At 47.2% G+C, this 17800-nt stretch overlaps 2 protein-coding genes across 4 annotated transcripts in view; one reads left to right on the forward strand and one right to left on the reverse strand.

The window, feature by feature from the left end:
* The window catches only part of Lrrc8a (leucine rich repeat containing 8 VRAC subunit A), a 28391-nt gene extending 24097 nt beyond the window's left edge, over window positions 1-4294 (reverse strand). Inside the window, exons 1-2 of one of the 3 annotated variants that reach the window (XM_036184991.1) lie at window positions 4153-4294; window positions 1236-1339 (exon numbers count right to left, since the gene is read on the reverse strand). The gene's annotated coding sequence lies outside the window, so the exon portion shown is untranslated. Of the gene's footprint in view, window positions 1-1235; window positions 1345-1869; window positions 3402-4152 lie in introns of those variants that run through there. The other 2 variants (XM_036184989.1, XM_036184990.1) reach the window with 2 other exon arrangements.
* Window positions 4295-4323: 29 nt separating this feature from the next.
* Kyat1 (kynurenine aminotransferase 1) overlaps window positions 4324-17800 on the forward strand; it is a 43670-nt gene continuing 30193 nt past the window's right edge. The window contains exon 1 of the mRNA XM_036184996.1: window positions 4324-4515. The gene's annotated coding sequence lies outside the window, so the exon portion shown is untranslated. The remainder of the gene's footprint in view (window positions 4516-17800) is intronic.

Consider the following 17800-nt stretch of genomic DNA (forward strand, 5'->3'; position numbering starts at 1 on the left):
TGGCTTGTTCTGCTTCTCTGATCTTCCAGCATTCACCCCAATAACTGGCTTTGGGTTTGTTTTTATCAATAAGTATCTTTAAGATTCATGTTACAAACCTCCTGCCTCAGCCTCCCCAGTGCTGATGACAGGGCTGCTGTCCCACCTGCAGCAAAGGTGCTCAACACTGAGACGCCCACAGTCCCTCAGCAAGCAATGCTGAGATCTGACTAGATCTAACCCTGAGTCAGGTCCTAGCTAGTGAGTGAGCCTCTGGTCCTGGAAAACCTCTCCAGTGCAATGGAGGGCTGGAGAAGGAGCTCAGTTGGTAGTGTTTGCCTAGTGTGCACACAGCCCTGGGGTCCAGGTCCAGCACCCACAGAAAGCACACTTAGTGGTATAAGTCTGTAATCCAGGCACTCAAGAGGCAGGAGACTATCCTCAGCTACCTACCAAGTCTGAGTAAAACCTTGCCTCAGAAAGCAAATAGAAAGTATACAGAGTATACATATGACCACGTAAGTGTGAGGACTGCTCACATTCATCATGCTCAAGCTGACCAGTCAGTCCTGCAGCAGCTGCAGAATTATCTAACCTCCATGACCAAAGGGGTTCGTGTCCAAAGGAACACCTCTTGGGAAATGTGGCACAGGCAGCATTTCTAGCTATCCATACTAGTAAGATGTAGGGGGAGGAAGACAAATGTGAGGCTCAGTGCAACAGCACTGGGTTCAAAAACACAGCCTGCTGGGCCTGCTCACAGAGCCTGGAGTCCAGCTACTCAGGAGCTAAAGCAGAGCTGCTAGTTCAAGCTTGGTCTGACCCAGCAAGTTAGGAGATCCTTCCTGACTATAAAGGTGAAACAAGGTCCAAGGAGAAAGCTGGGGGTGGGAGCTAGTAGTGCATACCTTGCACACAGAGAACCCTGGGTCCCATCCCCAGCACCACATTACCCCAGACTGGTGCTGTGTGCCTATAATCCTAGGACTGGGAGATGGAAGCAGGGAGAGCAGGAGTTCAAGGCCAGCCTCATATTGAGTTTAAGAAGTAATTTAAAGATAGAGCACTTGTGTGACACATGTGAGGCCCTGGGTTCAGTCCCCACTACTAAACAAAAACCAAAACACCAAGGCAGAGCAAGCAGGAACACTCAGAAGCCCTGGATCCTATAAAGGCCAAAGGACTATGAAAATGGAGGCGTGGGCCATGCTATCTGCCTGGGAGAGGCAGTACACAAAGTCTGGAGAGGGCCTTACCCTGAGGTGGCTCTGCTATCTTCGTGCTGGCTGTTGGTGCTGAGGCTGGTCCCTGTCTGGATGCACAGGGTCCGGGCATTCCTTTTGCTCCATGGACACGGCTGCTGCCCTAGGAGAAAGTCAAGAGCTACAGTTAACAGGTACATCTGTGGGTCTCAGAGGTACTTACACTGGGCCAGCATTTTTAGAGAGCCAGAGGATGCTGTCAGGGCCTATATGGGGCTCTAGGGTAACAGGAGCACCTGTCCCACAGACCCTGGTTCTCCAAAGAGCCCCCAGGCAGCCTTTTCAATCTGGAGGCAAGGCCCTGGCTGGGGACTCAGGCCCAGCCCAGGCCAGAGGGGTTGGTTAGTACAAGCTGCTGGCGGAGCAGGTTTCTGGTGACCCCTGAGCATGACGAGTAGGAGAACAATCCAGGCAGGAGCAGAGCATGTATTCACTGGCAGGAGAGGAGAGGAGGCAAGATGCTACAAGGTACTTTCTGGTCACAACTAGTCCTGGAGGCGGAAGCCGAGAGAGGGAGCGGTGAGGGAGAGCCAGGCCAGACAAGGATTTCTACTCAAGTACGAGGACACACTCTCCAGAGTGAGCAGGCACTCAACTACCCAGGGGCACCCTGCTTTGTTCTGCTTACCAGAGACAAGGTGGCAGTATGAGAGAGGAGTGTGGGTGCCACTCCAGACTTGGGAGACAGCAAAAGCAGCCCAAGATGGCAGTGTGGCCCAGCTGTGAGGGAGTTAAAACATTAGGAGTTCTCCAGGAAGGAAGCAGCAGACGGCAGGGCCTGGATGAGTCTGGGAAGGGTTGGGGAGCACCTGTCAACTTGTGAGGTTCCAGTCTCTGGTAAAGGTTGGACATCAAACACAGTTCCCCAAACCACAGGAAGACAAGACAGGCAGGCACCCAGCAGCCAGAGCCAGGAAGGAGCAGAGGCCATCAGGCCACCTGTGCCCCACCCTCTGTCTTGGGCAGGACTGGGACATCGCTGATGCTGGACAGTAACTGGCCACTTCACGGCCATGACTAAAGGAGGACTCTGGACTCACACACCCTGGGCAGCCTGCTCACTGACCCAAGGCCCCCTCCTCCTTCCTCTGCTGTCTCTATTTAAAGTCTACATGTATTCCTCCTGAGTTATTAGGAGGTCTTCACTGCTCAGGCTGTGCCTCAGTATCTCTGTGTAAAAACCTGGAAGCATCTACAGTCTCAGGTGAGTGAGTTGGGAACAGGCTGGTCCCAGCTCTTCTAGGCAGCAAGCTGGGGTTCTACCCCATTAGGATGACCCTCAGGAGTCCACATCCTCCACAAAGGCCACTCAAATTTGCAAGCAAACTTCATCCTAGCAAGTATGCCTTAGGTACAGAGAACAATGTGTGAGGCTGACTTGGGGGGGGGGGGGGGATGCCAAATGCTTCTCTGATCTCTGCTCTTGTACACCATCCCCCAAGGAGGAGCATCAAACCCCATCTCACACGCTCCAGGAAGTTGTCCTCCAGCACTACCTATATGTCCTTGCCCTGCTCCAGACAGTCACAGGAGAACATGACCTTCATCAAGGAAACAGTAGTGTAAGTGGCCTAGCCCACCGGCACCACCCCACCCGAGGCCTCTGAATACACTCCCACTTTCCTACCCCTAACAGTCAACCTACTCTTCTTTCTGCAGTGTCTGTCTGTCTGTCTGCCAGTGTGTCTGCTCCAGAGGGCAGAACACAGATGGCAGGGTTAAAGGTACCACAGACACACATGCAAGGACCTTGGAGCCTCTGGCTACTCATGTCTTCCTCCAAAATTCAGCACACAAGTGTCCCCGTCCTCACATACCCTCTCTCCCTTCCACACGTCATCCTTAAAAGGTATCCTAGTTGAGGCAGAGGAAGAGGAGGCAGTTAAGTGTGACTGTCCTGGAACTACCACTAGGCCAGCCCAGTTCCCATCAGGAAAAGGCTAACACTCATTGCTCACTCAATTCAGGTGTCCTTCCCAAAAAAGGCAGTACTTGCATCAGAGGAGAGCCAGCCCATCTTGGTTCACTCCAGTCCAGAGGAAGGGGAGGAATCCTCACCAAAGCAGGTTCAAGAACCCAGGGCTCAAGCAGAGCTTAGTGGCCCACGTCTTTACCCAGCACTCGGGAGGCAGAGGCAGGCTAATCTCTGTGAGTTCGAAGCTAGCCTAGTCTACATAGAGAGTTCTAGAACAGCCAAGGCTACATAGTGAGACCCTGTCTCAAAAAACAAACAAACAAACAAACAAACAGCTCTCTGAGCTCTTCCTTCAGCCTGGGAGCATCTTTGCTGACCTTCAGCTCACCCACACTTTCATAGATCTGATACTCCTGCCCACCGATGGATAAAGAAGACAAGGGCAGAAACAAGTGGAGTTTCACATCAAGAACCGGTCGTCCGGGGAACCGGCGAAGCCCAAAGACCGAGGTCCCAAAAGCCTGTGCTCCTGCCATGGGAACTGTCCCGCAGATCAGGAAGAGGGAGGGGTCCAAGGAAAGAGGCTGGCGCCGGGAAGCCCGCGACTGAGAACTAGGGGAGCTGGTGGGAGAGCTGTCCAGAGAACGCCCAGGTGGAACCACTGGGGAAGGGGCGCGTGCGTGGAGGGGCGCGGATCGGCGGGACCAGCGCAGCAAGTGTGGCCGGGAGAGCGCGGCGGAAACTCGCGTGAGAGGCGCGCGACGAACACAGGGTGCCCGGGAGGGGGCTCGCGAGCCGCGGCACGGCCAGGAGGGTGGGGTTGGGAGCGGCGCCCGCCGGAGGCCGGGCGGAGCGGAGCGCAGCGGGGCGCAGGGCCTGGGTGGCCGGCGCCCGCGGGCAGCGAGAGCCGCCCCGGACTTGCGGAGGCGGGGCACACATCAGGGTGGGTTCCGAGAGGTGACAGCGCATGTCTCATCCCCCACCCGACCCACTCACCTTAGCTCGCCGCTCGCAGCCGCCGGGCAGGCAGCCCCGGTCCTCCGCCACACAGTCCCGCCGCCGGACGCCGCGCTCCTCGGGCGCCCTCCTTTTGTTTGTCCCTCACTGCACCACTCTCCCTCCTCCGCCCAGGAAGTGACGTCACGGCCGGGCGCACCCGCGGCAGCCTGGGCGTTACCATGTCTGTAAAGGGGAACGCTTCCCACCGCTTCACCCTACTCTCTCCAACGCGCCTGCGCCAAGTCTCTTCGGGGCGGAAGTAACGGAGCGAAGTTCAGCCCCCTTAAAAAGACAGGGATCCCTGCAGCCTGGGGGTGCGCTGCTACTGGAAGAGCGGCGAAGTGACTGACCCAAAAGGACGTAAGTAGCAGCTCACTACCGATCGTCTTTGAGCCAGAGTCCTCATCCCTTTAGTGTTGCACGTTATCTGAGTAGCTGCCCAAAAGATGCAGGTGCCCACAAATGGAACTTTGGTGCTGCTGCTAACCGACTCGACTCTTTCCTTTTGCATACACATCCCGCTAGCGAAGGTCGTCCCGTGGAAGCCCGAGTTAGCAGTGCATTCCGAGCTGAGCTGCATGCAGGTGGATCCACGTCTCCAGGTCCTCAGCCGCCAGCTCTTCATCTGTGTGGACCCTCCTGGGTCCTGATAATTCCCAGGCTAACTGTAGTGATCCATACGTTGGTAAATTGTTCAGCCATTAAAACGAAGTGTTACGTGTGCCCGCGTACATCCTAGAAAGGCAGAGAGGACAGAAATGAACGGCCGGGCGTTTTTGTGGATGTGGACGTGAGTATTGGGGTGTGTGTGCACCAGCTGACTGATAAGATACACAAGCTGTACAGATAATTCTTCCCTCACTAATAATCTCCGCCCCCCTTTACAGTGACAATTGACCATAAACGCGACAGTTTGTCTCTGGACTGTCAATTGTTCACTGACATATCTATCCTTCAGCCAGTCACATCCATATTTTAGTGAACTTTAAAACTCTACATGGTGAAGCTTCCAGCTTTTTCTTCCTTTCCAGACATTGACTCTTTTTGCTTTAAGAAGGAGGCAGAAAGTACCAAAGAAGACCTAGGACAGGGATAAACTAGAGAAGCTTCGTAGAGGAGGTGACAAGCCAGCCAAACCCTGAAAGATGGGTGCAGACTGCATTAGAGTCTGAACCAAGCTGTTGGGTAAGGAACACACAGGAGAAAGTTGCCAACTGTGGATTAGAACCTCGCTAAGCAGAAGTGTTGCCTAGAGGGAATTTGCCAACATTCATTGCAACATATAAATCATTATCCATCCTAGACTGATTCAAGCGGTACATAGTGTGTGACTTACTTTGCTAAACAGTGTATCCTGGATACTCTATTTTCAATGCTAGGGATTCAACCCAGGGCTTTGGGCATGCCAAGCACAACCTGCTGTGGAATAATCCTTTTGTACACTGTGAAGATGTTTTAATCTCGTTGGTTTAATAAAGAGACAATTGGCCAATAGCTAGGCAGAAAGAGGTTAAACAGGAGAGCCAGACTGAGAGAACACTGGGAAGGAGAAAGCAGATGAACATGCTGTGCTGAAAAAAGGTACTGCCACGTGGCAGAATGTAGATAAGAGATACGGGTTAATTTAAGTTGAAAGAGCTAGTTAGTAACAAGCCTAAGCTATTGGCTGAGTATGTATAATAATATAATATAATAATAAGTCTCTGTGTGGTTATTTTGGAGTGGGCTGGCGGGACAGGAAAGTCCACCTACACAACCCACTGAGCCACACTGCAGCCCCTCACTGCTTTTAATGACTGTTTATATTCCATTGCCCAGATGTGCCATGGTTTACTGATGCAGTCCTAACTCCTGGACCACTTCCCATGTCTCTTGTCACAAGAGATGCCATCTTTGTACACATGTGCATTTCTATACCATAAATTCTTACAAGTGAAACTAGTGAATGGTTGTACATGTTTAAATATACAGTAGGTTAATCCTAGCACTTCGGAGGCAGAGGCAGGTGGATATCTTTGAGTTCAAGGCTTGGTCTACATAGAGAGTTCTAGGCCAGCCAGGACTACATAGAGAAACCTTGTCTCAAATAAATAAACAAATTAATTTGCAGTAGATATAGTGGAAATTATCTTCCAGGTAGCTTTACTGTTTTTTTGTTCATTTGTTTTTGTGGTTTTTTTGAGACAAGACTTCTCCATGTAACAGCTCTGGCTGTCCTATAGATCAGGCTGGCCTCAAACTGACAGTCTGACCTGCCTCTGCTACCTAAGTGCTGGGATTAAAGTCATGTGCCACCACCACTCAGCTTAGCTTTACTGCTTTATTTTTTGTGTATGGACATTTTGCCTGAATTTATGTCTATGTACCCAATTGTCTGTGGAGGCCAGCAGAGGGTGTTGGATCCCCTGGAACTGGAGCTACTAATTGCTATGAGCCAGCATGTGGGTGCTGGGAATTGAACCAGGGTCCTCTAGAAAAGCAGCCAGTGTTCTTAACTGGTTAGCCAGTCATCTCTCCAGCTTGTTATGTTTTGTTTCCTTTTCAAGACAGCCAAGCTTTGGGTGGGAGAAGCCCATTTCTGATTTGCTAACAGATACCAGGATGGCAAGAATTCTGGCCTCTCCAGGTCTGGCCTTTCTACACTGTGAGATATTTGTACACTGTGTGAAGATATATTGCTGTGTTTGCTTTCCTAAAGAGCTGGATGGCTAATAGCTAGGCAGGAAGTATAGGCAGGACCTCTGGGCAGAGAGAGGAAGAAGAAAAATCTAAGCATGCCAGAGACTTGGAAGAAGCAACATGGGCAGTTTGTGACAGAAAGTATATTAATAGAGATGGGTTAACTTTTATTTAGGTGAGCTAAAAACAAGCCTAAGCTAAGGCCAAACTTTCATAATTAGTAATAAGTCTTCGTGTCCTTATTTGGATGCTAGCTGGTGGATCAGAGTAAGACTCATTACACCTCTATCCATACAATGAAGTCCATTATCTCTGAAGTCACCTCGTGTAGATCTTGGATTCTGTGGTTTATTTCTCTCTGGCTCTGCCCTGGCTTGCTGCACAGTCTGTCCTCTCATTTCCTCTTATCTATCTCTGTGCACACTGGCAGGGCTGGCACAATGTTATACCCGGGCATTGCCATTCTGCCATAGCAGGTGGAGAGCATATGCTGAAGCCAACATTCCTGCTGCCTATTACTATTTGAGTCTGAAATACCCCTCACAGATTCATCTTCCTGATGCTTGTGTCCCAGCTGGTGGGGTCGTTTGGGAGCTTCTGGAAAGTGTTCGTTAGTTTTGTGAGGTAGGGTCTCACTATATAGATAGGCTTGCTGAGAACTCACAGAGATCCTTCTGCCTCTGCCTCTGCCTCTGCCTCCGCTTCCACCTCTGCCCCGGGAGTGCTGGGATTAAAATGGTGTACCATCATGGCTGGCTGTTGTCAGTTTTAAGAGGTTGATCCTAGCTCATGGAAGCATGTTCCTAGGCATGGACCTTTGAAAATTATTTCCCAACTCTGGGTTCTGGTCACCACCCACATGTGCCCAGGCACCCCCATCTACCCCACCCACACCCTGCTTCAGTTTCCTGGACTGTCACAGTGTGAACGGTCTTTGCCTCAAGGCTGCTTGCTACTGCTCCACTGCTTTTCCTGCTATGAATCCTTGAGCCACAATTACTCCTTCCCCCACCCCCACCTCCGCACGCAAATTGTTTCCGTTTGGTATTTTAGTCAAAACAACACAGAAACAACACAAAAAATTGGTACTGTCTGCAAAATTGTTGCTGTGATAAGCTGACCGTGTGCTCCTTAGACCTTTGGAACTGGCCTGAGGGAGGAGTGTGGAACAGTTGGAAGCTGGGTGCTAGAGACGCTCTAGGATGGCATGAGCGCCACCTAGTGCACAATCTGGCGGGACGGCTGCCAGAGACACTGGCAGTCACTTCACTGGGAAGTGCACCTTGGCGGCAAAGAATTTGTCTACATTCTGTCCATGTCTTGAAAATTGGGATGAGGTTAGACTAAAAGTATAGACTAATTTGTTTGGCAGAGGAAGGTTCAAGACAGCAGAGCTTCTTCAGACTGGGGATGGTTCTGCTTTAGCGAGGTTTGGTGAGAATTGGATGGGGAAGTGGGATGGGATTTGAAACCCGTACAATTTGAGAAGCAAAGGAGTGCTGGTATTATCGGTATGTACCATCATGCCCAGCCCAAGATGATTGATTGATTGATTATTCTTTTGTTTGTTCTTTTTTTTTTTTTTTTTTTTCAAGACAGGGCTTCTCTGTGTAGCCCTGGCTGTCCTGGAACTCACTCTGTAGGCCAGGCTGGCCTCCAACTCAGAGATCTGCCTGCCTCTGCCTCCCAGGTGCTAGGATTGGATTAAAGTGTGTGCCACCACCACCTGGCTCCAAAGATATATATATATATATATATATATATATTGGATTTTCAAGACAGGGCTTCTCTGTGTAGCTTTGCACCTTTCCTGGAACTTGCTCTGTAGACCAGGCTGGCCTCCAACTCAGAGATCCTCCTGCCTCTGCCTCCTAAGGTATATACCACCACCGCCCAGCCAAAGATATTTATTTTTATCTTTATGTGTATGAACGTTTTGCTTGCATTCATGTATGTGCAGCTGTGTGTATAGTGACACCAGAAGTGAACATCAGATCCCCTAGAACTAAAGGTAGAGACGGTTATGAGCTGCCACTCCGGTGCTGGGAACCAACCCGTGTCCTCTGCGACAACAGCAATGGCACTTAACTGCTGAGCCATCTCTCTCCAGCTTCTCTCTTGGCTGTGGTATGAACAGTCACCTCCCCATGCTGCGGCCAGCACAGCCAGCTGCTCCACAGTCAAGCAGCGCCCTCCCTGCTTGCTGGATCACAACTCCTGACACTAAGAGTCCAACCCTTCTCCCGGCAGGGCGGTGGCGGCATATGCCTTTAATCCCAGTACTCAGGAGGCAGAGCCAAGCAGATCTCTGTGAGTTCTAGGCCATCCTGGTCTCCAAAGTGAGTTCCAGGAAAGGTGCAAAGCTACACAGAGAAACCCTGTCTCGGAAAACAAAAAACAAAACAAAAAGAGTCAAACCCTTCTCCTAGTCATTGTTTCCAGGGCGATTTGGTCACATGATGTGCTGATACACTGCACCTGCACCCTGTGGGAAACGATTTGTCACCTGAGCTAAGTAAGGCCTTGGGCCTCATGAACTTCAGACATGAACTTCTGCCTCCCCAAGACCTGGTGGCCATTCCAGACTCCACCTTCTCCAGCTGATACCATCAGAATAACTGCATCTGTTTTATGAAGGCAAGGCCGGGCTGAGAGGTGCAGATGGAAGAACCAATGTGCAGGACGAATCCACACCTGGGCCAGAGATGTCATTCCAGGTGAAGGCAGAGCTCAGACCCCAAGGCTGGCTTTGCCCATGCCACACTCTCTCTATCCCACCTACAGCCAGTCCCTTGTCCCACTCCCAGATGGCTCTAAGATACTGTGAATTTATACATGTATGAGTTTTTCCATATTTCAGAGTCCTAGTCAGGTGAACTAAGATCTCACACTACACTACCCAGGTCTCCATATGTATCTGAGGCCTTTGTTTGCCTTTTAGTCTGAGGTGCTGAGCTGGCCAAGCAGGCATTCTGCCAGGAAGCTCTATCCCCAACCCGTCTCTTAGTGTTTGGGACATAGCCTCACTCACTGAGTCACCTAGGCTGGGCTTGAACTTGCAATCCTCCTGAGGAGCTGGGATTACAGGTCTGTCCCACTATGAGTAGCTCCTTTGCAGCCTCTTTATCTCTTAAGTTAATTACTCTCTGGGCAGAGGAGACCTTTCACTTCCTGTCCCCAGGTCCCAGAATGATTGTCCTTTTGTGACCGCACTCTTTCCTTACCTTTAATCTTCAAGGTTCCTATTGCAGTGTATTTCAGAAGTCGGCCTTCTTCTTTTTAAGGCTAATCAACACTCAGTGTACCCAGTTCATACGCACACACTTTGAGGCTCAGAGAGAAGCTTCTGCTCATCTCTACTAGTCAGAGGCAGCCTCTGGACCTGAGTGCATGGTGCAGCTCTGAGCATTGCTATAAGCAGCCCCACCTACCTGCAGAGACAGGCAGGTCTAGGGGAGGGGGCCTTTCTCTGGACTCCATTAACAGCCATGCCTCTACAGAGCCTATGGAGTCACCTACACTGCAAGATCAGGTGTGTGCCCAGGTTGGGGAGGGGAGGGACATGACAACACCCCCTTCTTGCCTGTTAGCTTCAACACTAAAAGCAGAAACATTCCAAAATAACAACCAAAAAAAAATGGACCAAGAGTTGGAGAGATGGCTCAGTGTTTAAGAGCACTAGCTGCTCTTCCAGAGGACCAGGGTTCAATTCCCAGCAACCACATGGCAGCTCACAATGGTCTATAACTCCAGTTGCAGGGAATCTGACACCCTCACACAAATATATGTGCAGGCAAAAAACCAATACACATAAAATTTAAAAAATAAAAGAACTGGGCAGTGGTGGTGCACATCTCTCTAATCCTAGCACTCAGGAAGCAGAAGCAGGCAGATCTCTGTGAGTTCGAGGCCAGCCTGGTCTACAGAGTGAGCCAAGGTTGCACAGAGACACCCAGTCTAGAAAAAACAAAACACAGCTAGGGACCAAACCCTCCTCCAGGCGCGTCAAGAGTATACTGAGTCAGACAACGTGTTACTGGAGATCCAGGGAGGGTCACACTCAGACATATGCAATGACCTAAGTGGCTTCTGTCCCTGTAGCAGCCACCAGGCCGCACTGCAGGACAGCATGTGGTGGCACTGGACACTGTTATGACAAACAAGCTTCTGCAGCTTCTTCATGGGCTCCCAACAAGGCAGGCTCAGGCTTCCTCTTCCCAGGAACAGCTCTTCAAGATCAACAGGAAATTCCCACAGGCGGGGCTGCCACTGCTGACCTTGTTCTCATAAACAAGAGTATGACAGTGCCACATGTTTCCCACTTCTTCCACATGGGGTTGGGGGGGTGGGGGGTGGGGCAGCTGGAATGTGCCTTCTGCTTGCCCCTGGCCTGGGAAAGGGCTCCAGATGCTAATGCTCTGCCATTGGCAGCTCCAAGGTCACCTGATTTTTGTGAGGGAATAGAACGTGGAAGGTATTGTGTGACTCTTCTGGGGAGACTGTTTCATTTTGTTTTGTTTTTGTTTTTTGACACAGGATTTCTCTGTGTAGCCATGGCTGTTCCTGAACTCTGTATACCCAGCCAGCCTTGAACCCAAGGATCCACCTGTCTCTGCCTTCTGAGTACTGGGGTTCATGCCCAGCTTGGGAGACTTTTAAGATTTATATTTGTGAATGTATGTGTGTACTAGCATGCATAAGTGATATGTACATAGTTGCCTGTAGAGACCAAAAGAGGATGTCACATGCCCTGGAGCTGAAGTTACAGGCCACATGACACGGGTGCTGGAAACTGAACTCAGGTACCACAAGTTCAGTGCAAAATCTTTACCACTGAGTAATCTTTCCTGCTGTGGAATATTACTTTAACTATGTGAAGGTGTGTTGCATTTGTTTATGCTGCATTTATTTAATGATGTAAAGATGTGTTACATTTGTCTTACCTTGCCTGCCTAAGGCACCTGATTGGTCTAATAAAAAGCTGAAAGGCCAATAGCTAGGCAGTAGAGGGACAGGTGGGGCTGGCGGGCAGAGAGAATAAGGAGGAGGAATCTAGGCTTGAGGGAGAAGACAATGAGGAAGAAAAAGAGGGAGGTGCTGGGGCCGGCCAGCTGCCAGACAGACATACAGGAAGCAGGAAAGTAGGACATACAGAATGAAAGGAAGGTAAAAAGCCCTGAGGCAAAACATAGATGGAGAGAAACAGGGTAACGTAAGTTATAAGAGCTAGTGGAACGTAAGGCCGAGTGTTCATAATTACTAAGTCTCTGTGTCATGATTTGGGGGCTGGTGGTCCAAAAAGCCTGCTACAATTTCCAGCCTCACTTAGGTCACGTTTCTACTCAGGCCAGATAAGAAAGGGCAACAACAGACCAAAGAAAGTCCCACCGAGTCCAGCATGGCGAATCAGTGAGTTACTGAGACTACTTACAGGCCCATGAGTGATCCCTTGTACCACAGGACGGCTGCTGGCTGTGATAGCTGGGGAGTATCCCTTCCAGTCAGCCTTACACATCCTATAAAATACTGCGCCTCTTGAGATCAAATATTCCTTTACACTATGTGAATATATGTTGCTGTGATTGGCTTAATAAAGAAGCCGATTGGCCAATAGCTGGACAGGATAAGGTTAGGTGGGAGAACCAGACTAAGAACACTGGGAAGAAGCGGGGAGTGAGAGGAGTCGCCAGTGAGACAGGGAGCGGAAACAGGAAGTGCAGATGAAAGAGAGGTAGTGCCACATGGCAAAATGTAGATTAATATAAACTGTTTAATTTAAGTTGTAAGAGTTAGTTAGTAATAAGCCTGAGCTACTGGCTGAGCCTTTATAATTAAGTCTATGGGTTAGTCATTTGGGAACTGGGGGGGGGGGGGTCCTGCCTATAGCTACAGCAAGACTACATGGGGTGGAGAGAGGAGAGTGAGGGTCTGATTACCTCCTCATACTTCTTCCAGGGAATGTAGATTCAACCTTGTGAGGGACTCCTGTGGGTGCCCATAGCTGCTCTGATTTCAAGATGGTCACCCCAAGTCATTCCTGGAAGATAACATCCCACAACAGAGGGTTACTCCCCGATTCCATGTGTGAAGAGCTGATCAGAGAAGTCTTTACTTTTGATATCAGGAATCCAAATAGTATGAAACCATTAACAAAGATACATCTCCTTGTTTATTAAAAAAACAGTAACCAGGGGCTGGAGAGATGGCTCAGAGGTTAAGAGCACTGACTGCTCTTTCAGAGGTCCTGAGTTCAATTCAAACCACATGGTGATTCACAACCATCTGTAATGAGATCTGGTGCCCTCTTCTGACCTGCAGTCACATATGTTGTATACATAATAGATAAGTAAATCTTTAAAAAAAGAAAGAAAGAAAGAGTAATCAGGTGGTGCTGGCACACATCTTTAATGCCAGCAGAGGCAGGCAGCCTGGTCTACAGAATGAGTTCTGTGGCAGCCAGGGCTATACAGAGAAACCATGTCTCAAAAACAAAACAAAGAAAGAAAAGAAGGAAAAGCCCCAAGATAAAAATCTGTTTAAAGGTGGGGGCCAGAGTCTCATGCCTGCTGTTGGAGAGAACCGAGGAGGAGGTCAGGAAACAACCAAGGACCTAGCCCCAGGACTACAGTGTGCATATTCAAGTTCACAACCTTACTTTTTTCCCTGAGGTGTTGGTTGCAACATGTTGCTCACTCTGAGTCTTCATGCTCATTTGTCAACAGGGGACAAAGGTCATTGCCAAAGGTCATGAGATTGATGTCATGGGTTTATTTTGCAGATTACATGACAGTCTCTAAACAGGTCGGTTTTGGGTTTGGAGCCTGGGGCAAGCATTCTAAGTGCCTTCTCTACACTAACATATTCTCAAAACATCCTAAAGGGAGCTGGGTACTAAAGTAAACCTCTGAAAAGATGAGGAATAGCTGGGCTTAGTGGTGCACCCCTTAATCCCAGAATTTGGGAGCCTGAAGTAAGTGGATCTCTGTGAGTCCAAAGTCAGCCAGAGCTACATGGTGGGAGCCTCCCAAAAAATAGATAAATATGACAACCTAGAAAACTTTTTGAAAAAAAAAAAAAAAAAAGATGAGTTTCCTGAAATTCAGAGAAGAGTGTTTGTAAGTGAGCGTGTGGAAGCTGCGACTCTAGCCCAGATCTGAACAGAGACTCAAGTCCTATTTATTCATTCATTCACTTATTTTATTTTTATTATTTTTGTTTGTTTGGTTTTGTTTTTGTTTTTCAAGACAGGGTTTCTCTGTGTAGCCGTGGCTGTCCTGGATCTCACTCTGTAAACCAGGCTGGCATCGAACTAACAGAGATCCACCTGCCTCCGCCTCCTGGTGCTAGGATTAAAATCTTGCACATTAAATAAAATCTTTATAAAAATATATTCTTGCCGGGTGGTGGTGGGGCACGCCTTTAATCCCAGCACTTGGGAGGCAGAGGCAGCCAGATCTTTGTGAGTTTGAGGCCAGCCTGGTCTACAGAGCGAGATCCTGGAAAGGCACAAAGCTACACAGAGAAACCCTGTCTCAAAAAACAAACTAACTAACTAACTAACTAACTAACTAACTAACTAACTAACTATATATTCTCTAAATGTCTAGTCCATAAGTAATTGGCAAATTTATAGATTATTCCAATGACTATCCTGTCCTGAAGAGTCCAAAGTTTTGTACCCAGTATGTCTTTTGACAAGCTTCTGTAACCATCTGTCTAGTCTTCAACTCCATCAAAGACCCGAGAAGGAAAATATTGTTACCTGAGTAAGCAGGAAGTGCAACCAAGCAACTTCCAAAAAATGTAAGAAATGACAAACAGCTGGATGCCTGGACAGTTACCACGGTTCCTCTGCAACATTGGGGCATTTATCTTTGGCCTATAGGCTAGAATATCTGACAGACCTTTTTGAGAAGCAGAAACATTTAAAGGGCCCTGTCTTGGCAAAGTTCAGCAGTCATGTTTCTTTGTGTCCTGCTTGTCCAGATTGGACAGCATACTTATTATCAGCAGACGAGGCAAGGGCAGTTTCTTGCCCTATAGGCCAGTTTGTGCCACGAAGAAAACAAACTCCATATGGCCTGTCTTCGGTGCCCATCATCCTCTTTAGAAGTAGTGCTACCAGAAGCAGACATAGCTCACATCAAGAAAAGTCCAAGTTATTAAAACATTTTAAATGTCATATTCTGTAGGACTTTGAAGTGCTTGAGGATTACCTATCTATTTGAAACATCTCTCTGTATACCTAGAAAACCTAACTAACATGACTGTAAGTTTGATAGACATGGATGACTATTTACCTGTATTTATTATCATATATAACTTTTAAGGACTAAAACTTCACATTACATAAGTAAACAAGCTGTGTAGGTGTGAGCTGTATAGGTAATACCTCCAGCAAAAATAGAAACGGATGTACAGTATAAGGACAGTAACCTCAAAATTGAAACAATATGCCAAAATATCTTAAATGGAAGTAGAAATATATATATGGTGTAACAAAAATAACCTTAAATTTGTTTCAATATATAAGAATCCATACCAATGTAATTTATTTAAAACTGATAGTTGCTTTTAGTTTGAAAGTAGATTTAATAATCTACCTTTTTATCCTACCATACTTATCACCTTTTTCTTTTCCAAATGAGATCCCCGAATCTAATCTTTTGTTCAGCATATATACTTATATGTGTATGTGTGTATATTTATATGTGTGTGTGTGTGTATACATATATATGCATATAGTTTATCATTCCCTATAACAAGTTATAACCAACTCCCCTACTTGGGAACCGGGCATCGTGTTCTTTAAATTACTTCCTGCTGTCTGGCGGTGATGGCATCTTTAGAGGACTCTGAAAAACTGGACAATTGTCCGGTCCTGGGGAGCCCAGCTGCGTCATCTGTTGTCCAGGCTCTGTGTGACCGGAAGTGGCCAGAGTCCTGGCCGGAGTAGTCTGCGAGGCTGGACCATCTCAGTCAGACACCTTGAAATTGTCCTGAGCTCTTTGTCAGTGTTCATTTTCTGCCCATAAAGAGGAAATTTCAGAATTAGTAAAAGGTACTACAAGTTCTGTTTGGGTAATCTCTAGAAGAAACATGGTTTCTAGGAACGCGCTGCTAACAATTCCTTTTTAGATGACCTTGTTTACCACAATGAAAACATTTGACATTTTAATTTTTCCTTAAGCCTTTGGGAATCACCTCCCTCATCCAAGCCTCATCACTATAGTTAAGAGACTCAACATTGATTGTGTTTTGGATACATTCTTCTGTGGGTGCTGATCTGACCTTTAAAGGCACAAGTATCACTTTGCATTCTAAATTAGCATTTTCAAAAGTCAAAGATCGAAATAGTACTCGCCTAACTTCTTGATGTAATACCACTCTGTTTACAGCTCTAGTCATTCTTTGTAAAAAGTCAATAAAGGCTTCTTTGGTGCCTTGTATAACTTTAGTTAATGGCTCAGTCCTCTTTCCTGTTTCTTGAATCTTTTCCCAAGCATTTAAGGCTACTGTAAGGCATAGCGATAAGGTGTGTTCATCAAGTGTAGCCTGACTATTCCCATCAGCCTAATGGCACTCACCAAGGATTTGATCTTGGGAAATCTGAAATCCCCTAACCTCACTTTGCTGTTCAAGGGCCTCAGCTTCTTCTCTCCAGCCACTGTACCATTCTAACCAAGGACCATATTCCAATACTGTGATAACTAAATATTACTCCAGTCCTTTGGAGTAATTCTGTTCTGCGTGGACCATGTATTTAACGTCTGCCTCACATCATATGAATGCATGCCATAGGAAACCATTGCTTCCTTAAATCTCCTTAAATCTAACATTCCTGTAGGATCCCATTTAACTTCTGCATAGCTTCGGGTACACTTGTCAACTGATAGTCTTTCTTGAATCATATATGTATAAATCAAGGTTGTTGTTTTTTTTTTTTTAAATAACCTTAGGCTGCTCCTCTCTAATTCCATAAGGTAATGATGAGGTTGGTTCTCCTTTGAATTATTCTGTCCGTGTCTGAACGCTTTTATTATCAGTTTTAATAAATTTTTCTAAGGCTTGTAATTTATCAGTAGTGGCCTTTCTAAGGCTCGTATCTTTTGAATACCTTCTTGTTCTCTTCATCAGTAAATATCTCTAAAGCCTTTATATTGTCAGGCAAGATTGTATTACTCTCCTCAGTAACTATTTGTAAGGCATGCATGTTATCAGTAGTGGCCTTTTCTAAAGCTTGTTATCTTTTGAATAGTAAGGGTTTTTTTGTTTTTTTGTTTGTTTGTTTGTTTTTTTGAGACAAGGTTTCTCTGTGTAGCTTTGCACCTTTCCTGGAACTCACTCTGTAGCCCAGGCTGGCCTCGAACTCACAGAGATCCACCTGGCTCTGCCTCCCGAGTGCTGGGATCAAAGGCATGTGCCACCACCGCCCGGCCTTGAATAGTAAGTTTTTCTAAATTTTGCATATTATCAGTCAATTTATTATATTTGGCAGTTGTCAAACCATTTTTAAGGATAAAATATGAAATGCCAGACTGATAATGACTATGACTGAAGTATCGATCCCAGCTAAGTTTTTTATCGCCTGTTTTTGGTTTTGTTTTGATTTCGAGACAGGGTTTTTCTGTGTAGCTTTGCGCCTTTCCTGGAACTCACTTGGTAGCCTAGGCTGGCCTCGAACTCACAGAGATCCACCTGGCTCTGCCTTTGCCTCAGTTTTTGTAGGATCCGGTCCATAGCAGTGAGCAGGGTCCTAATTCCCTGGATTGTGATATTTCCAATCATTAACCTAGGAAAGGTTGTTTTTTGTTTTTTTAACCTGGGAAAGGTTTTAAGATTGTCCTTTCTCCTTATTCTTTTACAAACTTTTTAAAAAATTAATTAATTAATTAGTCTAGTTTACGGTTTAAAAGTTGTCAATTGACTTAGCACAGTTGCGATTCAAGAATTGTCGTAGACGTAG

This window comes from Onychomys torridus, chromosome 4, assembly GCF_903995425.1.
Source record: "Onychomys torridus chromosome 4, mOncTor1.1, whole genome shotgun sequence".
Classification (NCBI taxonomy): domain Eukaryota; kingdom Metazoa; phylum Chordata; class Mammalia; order Rodentia; family Cricetidae; genus Onychomys; species Onychomys torridus.